Raw genomic sequence first — 22,383 nt, 5'->3', positions numbered from 1 at the left:
AGCACCATCCAATCAACCCCCAAAACAGTACACCCTAAGGGCAATCTCAGCAGGCACCATAGCCTGCCAGAGTGAATTCCATACTACAAGGTAAGTCCCTCACACAGCAGCCTGTAAGCCATTAGATGAGGCCAAACCCCACAGCCAGCCAACCTGAGGGTCAATCCTGCCCACTGATGATGCAATAGCAATGAAGTTTCAACTATAAGAGAAGGGCACACACAGCCCACACAACAGACACTCCAGGAGCATCCAGAGCAGGTGACCAGGGAGACGGCACCACTGGGTGCCACAGGTCACTTACTACATAAGCCCACCGAGTGAAGACAGAGAGACATAAGAGATTTGCCTAATATATAGAAACAAACAAAGATAGGCACAAAAAAATGTGAAAACAAAGAAACGTGTACCAAATAAAAGAACAGGAGAAAATTCCAGGAAAAAAACAACTAAATGAAATGGAGGCAACCAATCAACTAGAGACAGAGTTCAAAACACTGATTATAAGAATGATTAAGGAACTTAGTGCAAAAATCAGCAGAGAGATAGTAAGCATAAAGAAGAACCTAAAAATTATATACTTTTTAAAAAGTCAGAAATAAAGAATATAATAACTGAAATGAATAATACACTAGATTTGGGGGTAGCTGGATGGCTCAGTTGGTTAGAGTGCAAGCTCTTAACAAAAGGTTGCCAGTTCAATTGATGCATTGGATAGTGGGCTGTGCCCCCTGCAACTAAGATTGAAAACGGCGACTGGACTTGGAGCTGAGCTACGCCCTCCACAAGTAGATTGAAGGACAACAACTTGGAGGTGATGGGATATGGAGAAACACATGTTTCCCAATATTCCCCAATTAAAAAAAATACACTACAAGGAATCAACAGCAGAATAGATGAAGCAGAGAATCAAATCAGCGATTTGGAAGATACAGTAGCAGAAAACACCCAATCAAAACAACAAAATTAAAAAAGAATAATAAAGAGTGAAGATAGTTTAAGGGACCTCTGGGACAACATCAAGAGTAACAACGTTTGTATCATAGGAGTACCAGAAGGAGAAGAGAGGGAGCAAGGGATTGAAAACCTATCTGAAGAAATACTGACTGAAAACTTTCCTACCTGCTAAAAGAAATAGACATGAATGTCCAGGAAGTTCAGAGAGTCCCAAACAAGATGAACCCAAGCAGGGCCACACTGAGACACATCATAAATATAATGGTGAAGGGTAAAGACAAAGAGAGAATCCTGAAAGCAGCAAGAGAAAGACAATTACCTACGTATAAGTCAACTGCCATAAGATTTAGCTGATTTCTCAAAGTAAACATTCCAGGCTAGAAGGGAGTAGCACAAATCACTCAAAGTGGTGAAGAGCAAGGGCCAACAACCAGGATTACTCTACACAGCAAGGCTATCATTTAAAATGAAAGGAGAGATTAAAAGTTTCCCAAACAATTAAAAGCTAAAGGAGTCCATCATCATCAAGCCAATATTACTGAAGAAAAGTTAATGGAAATTATTCAAGGAGAAAAACAGGGAGAAAAAAATCCACCAAGATGAATAATAAAGTAGCAATAACTATGTGCCTATCAATAATTGATTTAAATGTAAATGGATTAAGTGCTCCAATCAAAAGACATATTGCAGCTGAATGAATAAGAAAACATACCCATATATACAAGGTCTGATGATTAAGTTTGCGAACTCATTGCAATGACATTGCTAACCTTTTTGATATCAGAGGGATTATTCATTATGAATTTGTACCAATTGGACAAACAGTTAACCAAGTTTGCTATTTGGAAGTGCTGAAAAGGCTGCGTGAAAAAGTTAGACGACCTGAAATTTTAACCAACAATTCACAGCTCTTGCATCATGACAGTGCACCAGCTCTCATGGCACTGTCTGTGAGGGAGTTTTTAGCCAGGAAACAAATAACTGTATTGGAACACCCTCCCTACTCACCTGATCTGGCCCCCAATGACTTCTTTCTTTACCCAAAGATAAATAAAATATTGAAAGGAAGATATTTTGATGACATTCAAGACTTCAAAGGTAATATGATGACAGCTCTGACAGCCATTCCAGAAAAAGAGTTCCAAAGTTGATTTGAAGGGTAGATTAGGCACTGGCATCAGGGCATAGCTTCTCATGGGGAGTACTTTGAAGGTGACCAATGTGATATTCAGCAATGAGATATGTAGCACTTTTTGTAGGATGAGATCATGAACTTAATTGTCAGACTTTTGTATGCTATCTATAAGAGATCAACTTAGATCAAAAGACACAGAGAGTGAAAGTAAACGGATGCAAAAAGATATTTCATGCAAGTTGAAACAAACAGACAAACAAACAAAATGCAGGGGAAGCAACACTTATATCAGACAAAACAGACTTTAAAACAAAGGCTCTAAGAGAGAAAGAGGGATATTACATAATGATAAAAGATCAATCCAACAAGAGGATATAACTCTTGTAAACATTTATGCACCCAACATAGGAGCACCTAACTATATAAAGCAAATATTGACTGACATAAAGGAAGAGATGGACAGTAATACAATCACAGTAGGAAAATTTAACACCCCATTGAAACCAATGGACAGATCTTCTTAACAGAAAATCAACAAAGAAATACAGGCCTTAAATGACACGCTAGACCAGATGTATTACATTGATAGTTTTAGGGCATTTCACTCCAAAGCAGCAGAATATACATTATTTTCAAGTGCATATGAAACACTTTCCAAGACAGGCCATATGTTAGGCCACAGAAAAAGTCTCAACTTTAACAATATTGAAATCATATCAATCATCTTCTCTGACCACATGGTATGAAACTAAAAATCAACTACAAGAAAAAAAAACTTAAAAAAACAACAACAAACACATGGAAACTAAATAACAAGCTATTAAATAATGAATGGGTCAAAAATGAGATCAAGGAAGAAATCAAAAGATACCTTGAGAAAAATGAAAATGAACACACAATAACCCAAAATAAGTGGGACACAGAGAAAGCAGTCCTAAGAGGGAAATTCATAGCAACACAGGCTTACTTTAAGCAACAAGAAAAATTTCAAACAAATAATCTAACTTTACACTTAAAGTAACTAGGAAAAGAACAGCAAACAAAGTCCAAAGTGACTAGAAGGAAGGAAACAGTAAAGATTAGAGTGGAAATAAATGAAATAGAGTCTAAAAATATCATACAAAAGATCAATGAAACCAGAAGCTGGCTCTTTGAAAAGATAAACAAAACTGATAAAACTTTAACCAGACTTATGAAGTAAAAAGAGCGATGACTAAAATAAATAAAAATCAGAAATGAAAGAGGAGAAGTGAGGCCTGACACCACAGAAATACAAAGGATTATAAGAAAATAGTATGACCAGGGACATGCCAACAGATTGGAGAATCTGGAAAAAATGGATAAATTCCTAGAAACATATAATCTTCCAAGTCTGAACCAAGAAGAAACAGAAAGTCTGAACAGACTGATTACTACTAACAAAATCAAATCAGTAATCTAAAAACTCTCACCAAACAAACATCCTGGACCAGATGGCTTCACAAGTGAATTCTACCAAACATTCAAAGAATGACCACCTATCCTCTTTAAACTGTTCCAAAAATTTTAACAGGAAGGAAAGCTCCCAAGCTCATTTTATGAGGAAACAATTATCCTGATTTCAAAACCACACAAAGACATTACAAAAGTAGAAAATTATAGGCAGATATTCCTGCTGAACATAAATGAAAAAATCCTCAACAAAATATTAGCAAACCGAATCCAGCAATACATTAAAAAGATCACACCTCACGATCAAGTGGGATGTATTCCTGGGATGCAAGTTTGGTTCATTATCCATAAATCAATTAACATAATACACCACATGAACAAAATGAAAGATAAAAATCATATGATCATATCAATAGACGTAGAAAATGAGTTTGACAAAATCTAGCATCAATTTATGATAAAGACTCTGAGCAAAGTGGGAATAGAGGGAGCATATCTCAATATAAGAAAGAGCACATATGACAAACCCACAGCTAATATCATACTCAACTGTGAAAAGGTAAAACTGTTTTCCTTAAGATCAGCAACAAAACAAGGACGTCCACTTTCACCACTTTTATTCAACATAGTACTGGAGTCTTAGAAACAGCAATCAGACAAGAAAAAGAAATAAGAGGCATCCAAACTGGACAGGAAGAGTTAAAAATGTCATTATTCTAGAGGGTGGGAGATGAGGGTAAGGGGGATCGAATATATGGTGATGGAAGAACTGACTCTGGGTGATGAACACACAGTGGGATTTATAGATGATGTAATACAGAATTGTACACCTGAAATCTATGTAATTTTACTAACAATTGTCACCCCAATAAATTTAATAAAATAAAATTAAAAAAAAAAAAAAGAGATGACGTTTAAAAGACAGAATACCACATGTAAGCAAGTTATGTAATGGTGGTAAATGGTTATGTAATGGTGGTATGGTACTGATAGGGATGTAAAATTACAATCACTTTGGAAAACAGTTTATCAGTTTCTTGTAAAGTTAAGTATAAACTTATCCACCCCTAAATATTTACCCAACAGGAAGAAACATATATGTTCATGAGAAAATCAGTACATAAATGTTCATAGCAGCTGTATTCGTAATAGTCAAAGAGTGGAAACAATCTAATGTCTACTAACTGGCATTCGAGAAAACAAATATCGGTGTGTACATGTAATGAAATACCACTCAGCAATAAATAGGAAAGGACTACATATAACAGCATGGGTGACACTCAACAGCAAAGTGAAAGAAACCCCCCAAAAAAGTACATATTATAAGAATATATAAATTTTATATTTTTCTAGAGTATGAATGTGTTATGTATATGTATGCATATGGAAAAAAATCTAATATATAGTAGCAAAAACCAGATCAGTGTTTGTCTGAAGTTAGGAGTGAGGATAAGGTTTGAGTATGAAAACAAGAAACCTTGTTGAATTGATGGTAATGTGTTAATGTGCTATAGCTTAATTAGGGTGGTGTTTTTAAAGATGTATAATTTTGTGAAAATTCGTCAACCATGGATAGGCCTTGAGGGCATCATGCTAAGTGATATCAGTGAGACAGAGAAAGGCAAATGCTATATGATCTCACTTATACGTGGAATCTAAAAAACAAACAAACAAACAAACAAACAAAAACTGATACAAAAAGAGGTCAGATCTGTGCCTCCCAGAGTCAGGGGTAAGCAGTGGGGAAACTGTGTAAAGGTGGTCAAAAGTATAAACTTCCAGTTATAAGTTAAATAAGTACTAAGGATGTAACGGACAACATGTTGACTTTGGTCAACACCACCATGTGGTATATTTGAGCGTTGCTAAGAGAGTAGATCCTGAAAGTTTTCATTACAAAGAAACAATATTTTTGTAACTATATGAGGTGATAGATACTAACTAACCCTATTGTGATAATAATTTCACAACATATGTATATCAAACTGGTATGCTGTACACCTTAAACTTATACAGTGTTGTATGTCAATCATATCTCAATAAAACTGGAAGAAAAAAGACTCACCAGGTTATACTTAAAGTAGGTGCATTTATTTTACATGAATATGACCACACAAAAAAAGATTTTATAAAAACCCTATGTTCTTACCTTCTATTCATTATTTTAGTTCATGATTTGCTTCCCATTCACTACTTATACCTCATCTTACATCCGTTTCATGGCGATAAAAATATATACACAAAGTAGAGATTTTCTTGGTTCTTAGGCTTTATATTGATCAAAATAATGTGTAAAGCTGCAGATAAAGAAGTCAAGAAGCTGAATTGATTTACCTTAGACAGCTAAGAAAGTTCCTACTGAAAGAAGAGACCAGATAGAAAGTTTAGGTAAGAAATTAGAGATCTGGAGCACCTAGCGTTTTCGTGGAGTGAAATTTAGAGAAAAGCCTGGTAAAATGCATTATTCAACTATTTTACTATTTATTACGTAACACAGGTTGGAGACAACTTGAAAAACTTTGGTAAAGATTTAGCCTACATTTAAACACTTTTGTGTTGTCAGTGTGCTCAAGCCTGCTTCCTCGTACTGCAATGTATAGTTGGAGCAGCTATAGGTGGTCCACAAATTATTTTATTTAGGTTACAACAACTTCACACTGTGTGGTCCAGCAACCGTAAACCGGCTGTATAGTCCAGTTCTACCATGCTGCTTCTCATTTCCATGTGTTTCGTCTTGCTGCCTCTGCTGCCTGGGATTTTCCTCTCCTCCTCCACCTCGTTCATGTCATTCCCTTTCCTTTGACTAACTTTTAAGCCATTTTTAAGCACCCTATTAGTAGCCACTTCTTTCAGGAAGCCATCCCTGATTCTCCAATATTTTCCAGTTGGAGTTAATTGATCGTCTCCCGCAAATGCACGATGTTTTAGAAGTATTAGTAATGCCCTTGTCACATCGCGCTATAATTATTTGTTATTATGTGTGTGTCTGTCACTAAATGTGTGAGCATTGAGGAAAGGCATAATGTTATTTATCTTTTTAACCCCAATGTGAAGCCACATAATTCATCAACCATTCTTTTGAAAGGATTAAATGGGTCCAAGAATAAATAATTGAAAGAATGTTGTTTTCAGCTGCGATGTAACCAGTCTAGGCAGTTGATTCTTTCTATATAAAATGTGCATGCTCGTCCTTGTATTATATTTTATTTATTTTTATTTATTTTTCTGTCTGCGTTTTGACAGAAGACCTTAGTGAAGGCCGAATGAGATTAAGTAAAAATGGCCACTCAATAAATTTAAGGGCTGATTTCGGTGATGACAATGTCATTGCAATGTTTTATTAGACGGAAACTTGTAGTCAGAGCATACAAACAATCAGAAGTCCCGAAAGAATGGAAGCTTTGGCAGTGATCAAGGATGAGAAATAGCCACTGGGAAGCCCAGTGACACAATGTTTGCAGGATCAGGAGGTCTTAAGAATGAAGGCAGGTGAGGTGTGATGAAGTGCACAGGTCAGAGCCCGGGAAGTGCAGGCCAGCCCCAGCCTCAGCACTGGTGCTGTCTCTCTGTCCTGCTTGCATATTGCCGCCAGGAACTGAAGGGCCTGGGCTCTCAGGAGTGCAGTTTCAGCCAGAGGCCACACCTGAGGCTTCTAGGTACATTATACCTTAGGCACAACCAGAAGTGCTAGGCGTGCAGGAGATTCTTAAACTATGACTCAGAGTGTTATAGTTAGGCCAAAGTGTCTTTGCTCTCACTGCTTCCGTGCCCTCTGGGACATGAACTGTTGCTGAAAGGATAGTGTTGTGGGAAGTTTGGCGCTAAGTCAGGAGTAAAAGTAGCAGAGTTCAGGGGAGAGGAGAGAATAAGAAGTGGGTTGGGTTGCAGCATGGCCGAGGAAGCGGAAGCTCCAAATGTCTCGCCCTGTGATGACCCGGAGCTCCCTGCAGCCCACGGCTCTGAAAACAAATCTCATTTCTTCATTAGCAGTGCTGGCAACATCCTTACTGCCCACACGGGGATAAACCCTTTCACTGCAGATGTAATTACTGCATCCGGTTCCAATTGTGCAGGGACAAATAAGCATGGGCTCAGTGAAGCGGCAGGAGGCCCTAGCGAGGCCGGAGATGAAAGCGTTTACAAGCACCAAGGGTGTGGAGCGTGGAGGTGAGCCGAGCAGAGCTTGTGAGGACAGGAGGAGAATTAGGAAAGCTTAGTTCTGTTACATCCGTTACCTCACTAAACATTTATCTTAGGAACAAAATCATCCAGAGTATCATTAAAAACAAACTATTTCCAGCACCCCAGGGGGTTACTCTCACCAATAAGTGATTCTAGAGTGGGGAAACTGTTGATAGTATTAGAAAAATAAAAATCAGGGGAAGGGGAAAACAGGAAAAACAACAATAACTAAAAGACAGAAAGGACTTCAGTGATTGCCTCTTTTGAATAATGAGGTTTTGCAGGAGGGAAATAGAATGGGGGGCCCTTGGGCTATGTGTTAGGTGTTCCATGGGAAATCAAATTCCCTCACCTCCTCACTCCATTCCAGTTCTTGCTTGTGTGTGAGTCAACCACAGCCTCCAGCTGTGAAGCCCAGATTCAAAGTGACAATCAACTATTTTTGCTTAATGAGATCATTTTCCCTGGATCCTACTTACATCCAGTGGATTTTCCCTCTCAGAAGCTGGAACATTCATAAAACTGGAGGGCCCCACTGCAATTAACATCCTCTAAGCAACTGCCTGTTTCTTTCTCCTTTCCCTCCCTCCTTTGAATCTCATGAGAAGAGAGCAGCTAATTCAGCATGGTCTCTACCTTTAAACTGGGGAGGAAAGAATTTCTCCCTATGACCACCATTTCTAAAGTCACCTCCATATCTGTCACTTTGGAGTTAGGACCCAGCACAGCTGGGTGCTCTTAAGAAGAATGTGGGAAGAAAAGAGGCTGCAGACAGAGACAAAAGTGTGGTGTCACACAGACAAATTCATTATTGTAAGGTGCTAACATCACTTAGTCAGTTTGTCCAAATTGAACTGTATGTGTTGAGGCAAGTCATCCCAACTCTTGGTCTGCATCCCCTTTATTAAGTTAATGAGTTTTCCAGCACAGTCATAGGTTTTCCATAAGGACATGATCAGTTAGGAATTGGAGAACTCTTTCCAGATCACAGAACGACCATTATCTGGATACTTAGGTTGGCGGAAGCCTCACTCTTGGGTTAAAGTGTGATGTAAGTAAAACCTCAGCAGCAAGACTACCTGGTCCCCAGTACAGCATGCAATCTTTAGAAGAGGATGGGCTAGAAGAGATGGTGGGGGGAAAGGAAAAAAGCACTTTAGAGATAAGACTGCAAGCTCCTGCAACCTCCTAATACAGATAAAACTTAAGTGCCTTCTGCCAACAGCCTTCACTCTATGTATCAAAATTGCCTTCGTCATCCAGACAGTGCTCCCCAGATCTGGGGACTAGTCTAGTCAGATCCTTATTGCTTCCCCCTTTCTTTTTCTCTGGCTTCTAAAAGATAGGCATAGGATTGACAAATAAGCATGCATTCATTCAATAGATACTGTTTGATCAACTTGGAAGTGCAAGACATTCGTTGTGCTATGTGTTAGAAAACATCACAAATGCATCAGCCCAATCAATACCTGCTCCAAATGGTCTAAGTACAGGAAGGGGAGAGGGGTTACCTCTGGCCCCAGGCAGAGCATTCCCATCTTAAGGAAACTTTGGTAAATTAGTGAGTCAGTTAAGACAAACCACATATTTGCTCCCAGAAAAGGAGAGCTCCAGGAAAACAGAGGCTGGGTTTCTGTCACTCATTGTTATATCCTCATTGCCTCCATGGTGACGGCACCCTTGGCACACCCTGGGAACAGCTGCATGAATGTTGCATACTTGCATGTACAGAGGTGGGGATGACCCTCTGGTGTCGATTGCTGCATACCTCAGAGCTAGAGTCCGTATGTCTGCCTTGGTCTGACTCTAGCTGATTTAGATGTAGAATCCCCTCTGCAATGCCCCTTCACCCCCAGAACACCGTAGGCAACTAACTCCCAAGGTCTTCTCCAACCTATGGTGGAGACAGCCTTGAAAAGTTTATCAGGACCCCACACAGTCCCCTCCCTGTCTCACTGATATAGGAAAGAGGTGGCTCCAACCATACTGCGGCAATGCCGTGTTCACGTGTGTCTCCCCGTCCCACTATAGGGTTAGACCAAGGATTATGCTCTAGTCACCTTGGTCACATACTGCCTTATACACCCCATGGTGCATTTAATCAGAGTGACTTCTGTTGTCCGTTAAGTAACAGCAACCTCATTTAAAATAGCTTGAGCAAGAGCAGGTGATTCATAGAAACTTTTGTCCTAGAGATGCAGAGGTTTGTTAGAAAGAGATGTAAATGGCTGTGGCAAAGGGATACCAAGGACTGCAGGTACACACAGCTGGCCCTGAACATTTTTAAAATCTCCCATCAAGGGTGCTCGTCCAGGAGGTAGGGGGTGAAACAAACTTCTTTGAGGTTCCTTCAACATCTGGCCAGATAAAGAAGCTGTGTCTAAATTAAAGTTCATTATCTCTAGAGGTGGCTGCAGTATGTTCGTGTGGATCCAAGCCGCTTATTATTTTCTATTGAAGCCTGTGATTTTTGTTCAGCAGCAAGAGTCACTGTGGACCCACTGCTGAGGCCAATTAGATCTACAGTACTTGTAAAGCTGGTCTCAATTTTATCAGTGTCCAACTGATTTCAATAGCATAATTTGATATAGCAATTGCATACGGAAGGTTTTACAACAGACGGCCGGCAGCATTGGATGCCTTTCCAGTTCTAATTTTACTTTTGAGTTAGAGGGACTTTCTTATCATCTAAAAGGTATTTGGAATACATACTGTCAAATTCCATTCTTCATTCCTCCATAATGGGATCATATTATTGGTAACTTTTTTCTGGTTTATAAGTGGGGAAATTGAGACAGAGGTTTAGTGATCTGCCAGATTTACATAGAGAATGAGTAGGTCAGAAATGAAGTGTTCCTAGTTAAATCCAGGCAGATGACCATCTCATCCCCATGCTCTCTAACTTGCAACTTCCTTTGTATTTGCTAGTGCTCTTTGAATAAAGACCAATTTTTAAAAAAGGCTCTGTGTGATCTGGCCCCTGACTTCCCCTTTCTCTGCCCATTGTCTCTCTTGCTTTCTACACATTCAAGACACAGTTCTTCTGTTTTTTGAAGAACCTCTCACCTCAGGACATTGGCACATGCTACTTCCCCTTGCCTGCCAGGTTTCCACATGCCCCAGCCCCAGAACTCACCCCTCTCCCTTTCCCTAACTAACTTCCTGTTCATCTGCATGTGTCCGTCAGCTCAAGTATCACTATCACAGGAAAACTTATCCTAGACTAGCTCACACCTCCCTGTCACCCACAACAGCAGTTACTACACTTTGAAATTACCTGTTCTTGATGATCTGATTAACCACTATCTCCCTGACTAGATTATAAGCTCCATAAGGACAGAAGTCATGTCTATTTTACACACTATTATTGCTATGGTGCAAGCAAATATTTTTAAGGTTTCAAATGAATGAATAAATGAATGCAAAGAAGGTAAATATAGAGCTGGCCTTACAACAGACATCAGGCAGCATGTACAACTCCAACTTTACATCTGAGTTAGTTGGGCTTTTCACTTGGTATGATACATGTTAATATCCACTCTTATATTTATCATCTAAATAGCCCAGTGAAGAAGCTAAGCATTACTCCAGTGCAAGCCCAATTTCCGGCTGCCTCATTTCTGCTGTACATATTTTCTCAGTGTGAATAGTGTGTGTAGGATTCAATATAGTCACATATCAAGAACTTCACATCTAGACATCATGATTGTTTGCTCTTAGGTGGGTAATTTCACCTGGATCCTTAGGAAGAGAGTCCTAGGGAATTATTACCCAATTCTTGTGAGGGCTTTCCCCTTTGAGAGGAAGAGAGAGGGACACTACCGAGGCATCATGAACCCGTAATGGGTAGAGTCCCCACTTGGAAGCCAGGCTCAGGGCTCTCAGCTACATCAGCTCCACAATGACTGTGTCTGCCTGCGTCTGTCTGCCAGGATAGCTCGCGCTGCCCTCCCCCTGCTCACACAAAGGAACTTCAGCCTCCCAAGGAAGAAATTCTCAGAAATTTATGACTCAATCAACTCACCCAAAAGGAGCATAAATGGGATTAGTTTTAATATTGTTAAGTTGCAGAAATACAGGCATATGTGCATGCCAAAGCGAAAATGTACGCAAGCACAAGGGGAAAACATATGGGTACCCATATGGTGGAAAGCGCATTGCTAGACCTTCATATTCTTCTCATTTACAACAAGAATCAAAGTTAGTGAACATAAATTTGCTTTGCAAAAATGTGAGAGGAACAGCTTGTTTGCCCATAACTCTTCCACTGAGCAAGATACGTATAACCTTGATTTCTCATCTCAGACACCTCTTTCTCACACTCGGGGGATTAATTAGGCTCTAAACACAACTTCAGATTAGAAACAAGGATGCTGGCTGCCTTGGAGAGAGACGAAGAAGTAGTAGCATGACTGGGTGATGCAGTGGGTCAACTAATGGGCGATTCCTATTAGTGGCAGGGAACTTGAACCTAGGATGGCTTAGAAGAGAAATGACGTCGGCAGGTCTCAGCGGGTTTATTTTAATTGAAGCAGAGAAACAACAGGGACCTGTAGCAGACAATAGTATGAATCTGGTTTTCACTTGGAGGCTGTGCTTTTCTTAGAACAATACTGTGTGGTAACCAGAAAGTACCTAGACATAGGAGAGTAGGGTAGAGTTAGTGAGGGAAATGTACAAGCATGGGTGATGCTCAAAGCTAGTGAGCACACTTGGGTACCCAGGTAACACGCAGGATTTGATAAAATATGTCATTTTATGTTGTACCTGTTCCTACCTCAAGCCATGGGAGCCATCTTTGCAAAGTATAAAGAGCTCTACAGTTGAAAAACAGGAAGTCATTTTCTTACCCAGCTCCACCACTTTAGTTAGCCATGAGTATTCACCATTACTTGACATTTCTAAGCTTGTGTCCTTACTTATGAAATAGGCAGAATATCCCTTCTCTATACCTGTTTTAGAGAGTTGCTGTACACTCACTTGAAGTGATGCATGTGAAAATACTTTATAAATACTAAATGTCTACACCAGCATATTATGGGTGGAAAACTACAGATTATTTTATTTAGTATTCTTATTTTTTCAATTTTTTTTTATTTTGAAATAATTATTCACTCACAGAAAATTGCAAGAAAGATCCCATGTACTCATCACCAGCTCCCCCAATGGTAACATCTTATACAACTAAAGTACATTATCAAAACCAGGTAATTAATATACGCACAATTCAATTAATAACATTATAGACCTTAATTGGATTTTATCCGTTTTCACATGTACTCAGTTTTTGTCCTTGTGTAATTCCATGACCTTTCATCACACATATAGACTCATATAACTACCAAAACGATCAAGATCGGTAATTATTCTATCACTGCAAAGCAGCTCCCTCCTGCTGCTCCTCTCCCTCCCTTGCCCCATCCCTGGCAATCACTGATTATGCATCTTTATAATTTTGCCATTATAAGAATGTTATAAAAATGGCTTCATAGAGTACGCAACCCTTTGAGACTCTCTTCATTCGGTATGATTACCTAAGGTCCACCCAAGTTTTGAGTGTATTAATAAGTTCATTCCTTTTTGTTGCTGAAAAGCATGGTATGGATGTACCACAGTTTGTTTAACCATCCCCCCATTGAAAAACATGTGGGTTGTTTCCAAATTTAGCTATTACAAATAAAACCTCTATGTCACCCCAAATTTTAAGGTGGACCAGAGAGACAGTGAATCACTAAAGCATGACCCAAGACTGTTAAGAAATAAGAGACAAAGTCAGAGGTAAGAATGGGCATAATAGTAGGCATAATAACTAAAAGAGGCATAAAAATAAACATTAGCACTTTCTCTTGAGGCTTCTGGGGTATTAAATGAGTCAAAACATGTAACGTGTGTGATAGGGCTTGACACACAATAAACACTCATCATAATATTATCATAACCAGTTTCCAGGCTAATTGTAAGCTACAAGGATTCTGAGAAGACATTTAAAAACATGGCATAACAATAATTTAGAAAGAACTGTTAAGCATGTCACATGTGTCCAGTACTATTACATGACTCCCATTTATTTTCTCTTTTCATTCATAAAATAATTGTTGAAATTGGTATAATTAGTCCCATTCTGCAATCTAGGAGGTCGAGGATCAGGGAGATGAAGTGATTTTTTCGAAAGTCACTCAGATTGTTAACTGTTAGGGTCAGATTTCAATTTCAGGTCTATAAGAACCTGAAATCCATGTTCTATCTATGAGCTAACAGCACCAGAGAAAGAAAATTTATACCTAAACTCAAGTGCTAGCCTGTGCTTCTTCTATTTGCAATCGTAAGGACTTGGCAATTTCTTTTAAGATTTTTTCTCAGACATTTTTAGCATGAAAAATAAGGGACGTAGTAGAAACAATCTTGACCAATACCTTTTGTGACCTAAACATCTAGCAGAGTGAATAGAACACAGAAAGATGTGCTCAAGTAGGTCAGAATCATGGATAATGATTTTGCAAGTATTAGCTCTCTTAGCGTACATGGATTTCACTCACCTAGCAACATCATGTATCTAGAACAAAGTCAAACATTATTTCCTTTAAAACAGCAATCATCGGCGCCATATATCACATTCACAAAATCTCATACCCTTTCCTCAAAGGAGGTTCTCTCCCACCGCTAGGTTCTTATTCAAGACTAATCAAGTTGGTTATATGGATTCTTGCTCATGACAAATTAGAAGGAAATAATCAGAAGAAATGTGGCTGCTAAAAGGCAGGTACACTGATTTTAGGAAGAACTGTCAATTAATAGTCTGATTGAAGAGACCGAAGGAAAAAGAGAGGAATTATAAAAAAAAAACAGACACAAAGAATTTAAATAGTATTTTAGGGCCACATTCCTAGTTATCCCATTCCCCAAATGCTGAAATAGAAACAGTTAATGTGTATGATGTTGGTGTTACATTATAAAGATGAGGCTAAATGGCATTCACCATATTCAAGGAAACAGAGGACAAAGTAATAACATTTTTTAAATATTATACATCAATTAAAAATGACTCAAATCAATGCATAAAGGAGTCAGCTTCAGTTACTTAGAAAGTTCACTTTTGTGAAATAACTCATTCACTTGCTCCCTGAGGTTTTGCTGTATATGACTAAGTTGTAGGAGCAACTCACTCACAGGAGAATAGCTGTCCTTTTAAAATCTCCACGGAGAGGAAACAGAAGACTTTATTAGTTTCCCCAAACATCTGGCCTTTCCAAATACGTCATTGGAAATGGGGCCAGGTGTGTAAGCATTGCAGTGGATTACTATGGCAACGTAAGAGAGAAAGACAATCCTCTTTAGAATACAATAGAATGTCTCTTCTGCCACACCCATATTTGCAACTTTGTTTTTGCATGATTCATGTTTTTACATTCATGAGTCTCCCAAAGAGTGCTGGTCCAGCGTCCCTTCTTCTGTCCTTCAGTAAGGGAAGAGAAAATCATTCTTTGAACCCACCTGTTTCACAATTGTACTCCAGACTCACTGGCTACTTGCCAGACCACTTCACCTGCCTGTTTTGGGACTTGCCCACTCTTTTCAGTGGAAAATTCTTAGAGGCAGTGGCCTGTGATTCCATCATTTCCCTAGTTTCTAAGCTGTAGGTCACTCAATGCAGATTTCTATGTGTGTAAAGGCTATTTAACAAGTGTCATGACCTCTAGAAAATCCATATAAATATATACTTAAAAAAACACACATTATCTGCTACTGAAAATAAATGAAACAAAACTTTTTATATCTAAAGCTAAAGAATAAATATAATCAAGTGCTCAGTGGTTTGCATGTCAATCGCAAAATCCCTGAATGTGTGTTTACATAGCACTTTTCTTTGAGATGCTCACAATACTTTATAATCATGATCCTGTAAAAAGCTCCCGCTTTCTTCAGAAGTGAGGCAGAAGTCATATGAGAAAGCCTAATTCTGGAAATCCTGGCACATTTGTCAACACTGCAAAGGGAACTGGAGGTCAGGAGGTCTCCAGCTGTATAATCAGGACGGACATCAGAAATGCTGGGGCGTCTTCAGATTCATATCTGGAATCTGAGTGAGTTTTTTTCAAAACTTTCATTCTATTTTCATAAGAAGGACTTGTTTTTAGTTTGTTTGCGAAAAAACAAAGCTACATCAAAGGGGCTTTCAGGAAAGCGGTAATGATGGGAATATTTACACCATGGAAACTGGCAAACGCTGCCAGAGCTCCCCTTCCTTTCTTCCCCTCAGCCTCAATCAGTTTTAAACACTTACAGGGCACCATGACCTAAAACCCTTCCTTTTCCAACTACCTATCATTGCAGGTATAGATCATATTTTTATATTTTGAGCTTTATTTTCCCCTTTATTACGCCTATTTACCTTTTTTTATTTCAGCAATTACGCATAGTCTCTGATTCATAAAATCTTACCATTAACCCTGAATAGCCAAAGCAATCCTAAGAAAAAAGAACAATGCTGGAGGTATCACACACCCTGACTTTAGCTTGTACTGCAGGGCTACAATAATCAAAACAGCATGGTATGGGCAGAAAAACAGACACACAGACCAATGGAATAGAATTGAGAACCCAGAAATAAACCCACATAAATGTGGACAGATAATTTTTGACAACGAAGCCAAAAACATACAAGCGAGAAAAGACAGCTTCTTCAATAAATGGTGCTGGCAGAATTGGATAGCCACGTGCAAAAGAATGAAACTGGACTGCTATCTGTCACTATGTACCAAAATTAACTCAAAATGGATCAAAGACCTAAACATAAGACCTGAAGCAATAAACTGCATAGAAGAAAACATAGGTACTAAACTTATGGACCTTGGGTTCCAAGAGCATTTTATGAATTTGACTCCAAAGGCAATGGAAGTAAAAGTTAAAATAAATCAATGGGACTATATCAAATTAAAAAGCTTCTGCACAGAAAAAAAAATCGACAAAATAAAGAGACAACCAACTGAATGGGAGAAGATTTTTTGCAAACAATGCCTCTGATAAGGATCTAATATCCAAAATATATAAAGAACTCATACAACTCAACAACAAAAAAAACAAACAATCCAATTAAAAAATGGGCAGAGGAACTGAAGAGACATTTCTCCAAAGAGAACATACAAACGGCCAATAGACAATATGAATAAATGTTCAACATAACTAATTATCACAGAAATACAATTAAAAACCACAATGAGATATCACCTCATACCAATTAGAATGGCTATCATCAAGACAAACAGTAACAAGTGTTGGAGAGGCTGTGGAGAAAAAGGAACCCTCATACACTGTTGGTGGGAATGCAGATTGGTGCAGCCGCTATGGAAGGCAGTGTGGAGATTCCTCAAAAAATTATGAATAGAATTACCATATGACCCAGCAATCCCTCTCCTGGGTATCTACCCAAAAATCTGAAAACATTTATCCATAAAGACACGTGTGCTCCAATGTTCATTGCAGCTTTATTTACGATGGCCAAGACATGGAAACAACCAAAATGTCCCTCGATAGATGAATGGATAAAGAAGTTGTGGTATATATACACAATGGAATACTATTCTGCCACAGAAAAGGTGAAATAACACCATTTGGAACAATGTGGATGCATCTTGAGATTATAATGCTAAGCAAAATAAGTGAGACAGAAAAAGTAGAGAACCATATGATTTCACTGTTATGCAGTATATAAAACTGAAAACAGCAAAAGAAGACTAACAAATGAAGAAACAAAAACTCATAGACATAGACAATAATTCAGTGGTTACCAGAGGAAGGGGGGGTGGGAGATGAGGCTAAGGGGGATCGAATATATGGTGATGGAAGGAGAACTGACTCTGGGTAGTGAACACACAATGGGATTTATAGATGATGTATTACAGAATTGTATACATGAAATCTATGTAACTTTACTAACAATTGTCACCCCAATAAACTTTAATTTAAAAAAAAAGCTTAGCATTATGATACCCTACTGTGATAATGGATTTATTAACTCAGTGGTTTTTACATTTTTTCTATTATTTCTAGGGATTGGTGGCATGTGCTTGGTTTACTTTTCTTTAAACCATACACTTCACCGTTATTCTTTATATTTAATAATCTGCTCATTAAAATATCATTTTTTAAGTAAATGGTTGTTTCTTCATTTCTTTTATATAGAGCCCAGATTTAAACAACAGATTTCAAATATTGCATTAGCATTTTGGGAACATAGCTGTCCAGTGTAGCTAAGTTCGCTAATGTGATCCCATTGGAATTTCAAAAGAAAATGTCATTGCAACTTTTATTTCTTATTCTTGCATGCTGGACTAACCAGTAAATTGTTCTAAAAATGCTGTTTGATGTTCAAGTTTTATTAGCTGCTCTTCTAAACCTTTAAAACAACTTACCAAAGCCTCCTCAACTCCAAGTGAGAAGAAGTAGCCTTCTAAAAATAAATACTGGTAGTCACTCCCAGATGCAGCTTATAAAACTTGGGAAACAATGCTTTGAGTTTAAATGTTTAAATGTCGTTGGGGGGGTGGTGATGAGACAATAGGATAAATGAAAAACAGCAAAGCGACAAACAGGGCTATGAAAAAACAAAAGGCAAGAAAAGTAGAGCACAGCCTGGGAGATTTAAAGAGGAAAGGGATCATTTAAATTTAGGGTATCCTGAGCTTTTATTCAGGCTGAATTGCAACTGTTACAGTCTATGAAAGGTGGGGAATATGGACTAATCTCTTATTTAAAAAGGGAAATCTTACCAATGTAGCATTATAACAAAGTGTTCAAAACACACGATGTCAAAATGCTTTTCAACAGATTTCTAGACTTAGAAAACTATATATTTAGAATTAAATAAACTCATTCTGGGATCTTAAGCATTTATAAAGACATTTGACTTTACCAAATACGTACAAATTGGTCTGAAGGTTAGACACATTTTTGTATATAATGTAAATGCAAATTCTCCCTGACTTTAAGCAAAATTCCCATGTGGTTTATGAAACACGCACTATTTCTGTGCTTATATTAAAGTTGAGCTTTGTGATGTCCCTTATGCATGCTTTAATATTCGTATTCATACTACTTTATAATATTGACATTTGGGTTTTAGTATATGAGGTCTTTATACAAAGAATACTTGGTGGCTTTATTAACCTTTTCTTCTCCTATAACGAGGGAAGGGCTGAAATATGTATTCTCGATTTACATGGAGGAAATGAAATAGTGAACATTTACATGAGGCTCCTAGCAGTGAATGCACTTTCTCATTGGTAGGTACTATTAATATAATTTTTTTTTTAAATTTTATTTTATTAAATTTATTGGGGTGACAATTGTTAGTAAAATTACATAGATTTCAGGTGTACAATTCTGTATTACATCATCTATAAATCCCATTGTGTGTTCACCACCCAGAGTCAGTTCTCCTTCCATCACCATATATTCGATCCCCCTTACCCTCATCTCCCACCCCCACCCCCAATTTTTGTTCCAAATTAGGGGGGAAATTTCAGTCTTTATTTGAAACATATCCATATTTATATTTTCCAAATTTCATTGAGATTTAATTAACATACAAAAATGTACCTATTTTTATTGTTTGATTAGTTTTGCTTATTTAAATACCAACATTACCACCACCCCACTCAAGATATAAAACATTTCCATCATCCCCTAAAATTTCCTTGTGTCCCTTTGCAGTCAATTTTCCAAAAACCTACCCTAGGTAACCACTGACTTGACTGCAGTAGTCATTATAGTTTTCTGTGTTCTAGGATTTCATAAAAGTTAAATCAGACTTGTTTTGTTTTGTTTTGTTTCGTTTTGTTTGTTTGTTTGCATCTCACTTCTTTTGCTCCACATAGTGTTTTTGAGATCCAACCATCCATGTTATCAATGGCTTGTTCCTTTTAATTGCTAAGAAGTCATCTATAAGAATATATAAAAATGTATTTATCTATTGACCGTGTTTTAGGTTATATCTAGTTTGAGGCTATTGTAAATGAAGTTGCTATATTTGTGTACAATGCATATTTGTGAACTTTTGTTTTCATTTATGCTTATTAAATACCTAGGTTTGGAATTGCTGAGTCATATGCTAAGTGTATATTTAACTTTATCATGAAGTGCCAAACTTTTTTTCTATAGGGTTTATACCATGTTGCAGTCTTAGAGTTAATTTATGAGTTTCAGTTGCTCCATACCCTCATCAACACTTGATATTGCAGTCTTTTTTTGTCAGTCTAACAGTTGTATAGAGGTATCTCATTAGAGTTTGATTTTCATTTATGTAATAAATACGCTGAATATGTTTTCATGTGCTTATTTTCCATTCACATATCTTCTTTTGTAAATTGTACAAATATTTTCTTCATTTCAAGGGGGGGTTGTTAAAAATTATGTTGTAAGAATCCTTAATGTAGTCCAAGTGTAAATTATTTGTCAGATATAAGTATAGCAAATGTCTTCTCCCAATCTGTGGCTGTCTTTTCATTTATTCTCTTTTGCTTACTTTATTTATTTTATCTTTATTAAATTTATTGCGATGACTTTGGTTAGTAAAATTATACAGGGTTCAAGTGTACAATTCTATAATCTATATTTTGCATTTTGTGTTCACTAGCCAGAGTCAATTCTCCTTCCATCACCATATACTTGACCCCTTTACCCTCTTCTACCATTTCCCCACCCTTTGGTAGTCATTAAACTGTTGTCTGTGCCTATGAGTTTTTGTTTCTTTGCTTGTCTTATTTGCTTGTTGCTTTCAGTTTTATATGCCACATGTGAGTAAAATCATATGGTTCTCGACTTCTTCTGTCTGACTTCTTTAGCTTAGCATGATAATCTTAAGATCCATCTATATTGTTGCAAAAGGCAGTATTTCATCTTTTCTTACAGTTGAGTAATATACCTTTGTATATATGTACCACATCTTCTCTATCCAATCATCGAGAAAAGACATTTTGGATGTTTCCCTGTCTTGGCCACCATGAATAATGCTGCAATGAACATAGGTGAATATATATATTTACGGATGTTTTCAGATTTTTTGGGTAGATACCCAGAAGAGTGATTGCTGGGTCCTATGGTATTTCTATTCTTAAATTTTTGAGGAAATGCCATACTGTTTTTTCATAGTAGCTGTACCAATTTATATTCCCACCAGCAGTTTATGAGGGTTCCTTTTTCTCCTCAACCTCTCCAACACTTGCTATTACTCGTCTTGTTGATAATAACCATTCTAATAGGTGTGAGGTGGTTTTGATTTGCATTTCTCTAATAGCTAGTGAAGTTGAACACTTATTCTTAATGGTGTTTTTAATTTTGATGAAGCTTGTTATGGATTGAATTGCATCCCCCCCAAAGAAGATACCTTGAAGTTCTAACTCTCAGTGTCTCAGAACGTGGCCTTGTTTAGAAACAGGGTCTTTGGAGAGGTAATCAAGTTAAGATGAGGTCATTACTGTAGGCCCTCATCCACTCTGTTTGGTGCCCTTAGAAAAAGAAACAAATGATAGAGAGATGCACACAGGGAGAAGGCCATGTGAGGATGAGACAGAGGTGAGCGTGATACATCTACATGCCCCATCACACCACGGATTGCCAGCAAACCACCAGAAGCCAGAGAGAAGGCATGGAGCAGACGCTCCCTCCCAGCTCTCAGAAGGAACCACCCCTGCCTACACCTTCGTCATGGACATGTGGCCTCCTGGACTATGGAAAAATACATTGCTGTTGTTTAAGCCATGAACTTTGTGGTACTTTGTTATGGCAGCTGTAGAAAAAGAATACAAAGCCAAATTTATCCATTTTTTTCTGTCATACATAGAGCTTTCTGTCTATCTCAAGGTTACAAAGATTAATTTCTATGTTTCCTGTAGATCTACATTATTTTTACATCACATACAGGCATAGTCCACACATTTTCCTATTCACTGGGTTTCATGTTTGTATTTTCTAATGCCTGAGGCAGCACTAGTTTCTTGTATAATTTCTAGAATTAATCATAATTTCTAGAAACTGTAAATACCAGGGTGCCAAAAAAATGTATACATGTGACTTGCATCCATCTTTTGTTATCGGTATATATTATTACAATTTTAATATAGTTTTCCTTTCTTAAAATGTGTATACATTTTTTTGGTATCCTCTGTATATCAAGTAACTCTGTGCCCATTGCTTCAAGTTCAACTTGGGGTAGGTTTTATTTCCAAGGGAATAAGACCCCATGTCCTTTTGCGCCCCTTCCTGTTAAGCTTGATATGATCACAGCAATTAGTGGGGCCCAGCATAGGCACACCGCCATGTCTATCATCCTTCTTCAACTCAAGATGAACTATTTATATACAAGTCAAACAGATGAGGCTTTGGGTAAATGTCCTCAGCACTGAACAAGGGGATCCTTTTTTCCCTGACTACATAATAACACCAACATTTTCAATGGATATTCTAGTGTTCAAGAACTCTACTATAAGAAAGGACAAACCACCAACGAACCCACACATCTCGACCTTGAGAAATTACTATCTTAGTTGGGTATTATTTTCATGGCATCTCTGTTCTTCATAGTTGGGAAAACAGAAGTATACTAAGTTCATAAGAAGGACTGAAAAAACAATTCAGTAAAGTTTTTCTACACATCCTTTTTTTAAGAATGCAATACTCAGTGA

At 37.8% G+C, this 22,383-nt stretch overlaps 1 protein-coding gene across 1 annotated transcript in view; it reads right to left on the bottom strand.

The window, feature by feature from the left end:
* The window catches only part of LOC109438897 (opioid-binding protein/cell adhesion molecule), a 581,752-nt gene that overhangs the window by 89,945 nt on the left and 469,424 nt on the right, over positions 1-22,383 (bottom strand). The window lies entirely within an intron of this gene.

The sequence above is a fragment of the Rhinolophus sinicus genome, linkage group LG16, assembly GCF_036562045.2.
Source record: "Rhinolophus sinicus isolate RSC01 linkage group LG16, ASM3656204v1, whole genome shotgun sequence".
Lineage (NCBI taxonomy): Eukaryota > Metazoa > Chordata > Mammalia > Chiroptera > Rhinolophidae > Rhinolophus > Rhinolophus sinicus.
Note: the sequence above shows the minus strand (reverse complement) of the source record. Positions and strands in the feature narration are given on the sequence as shown.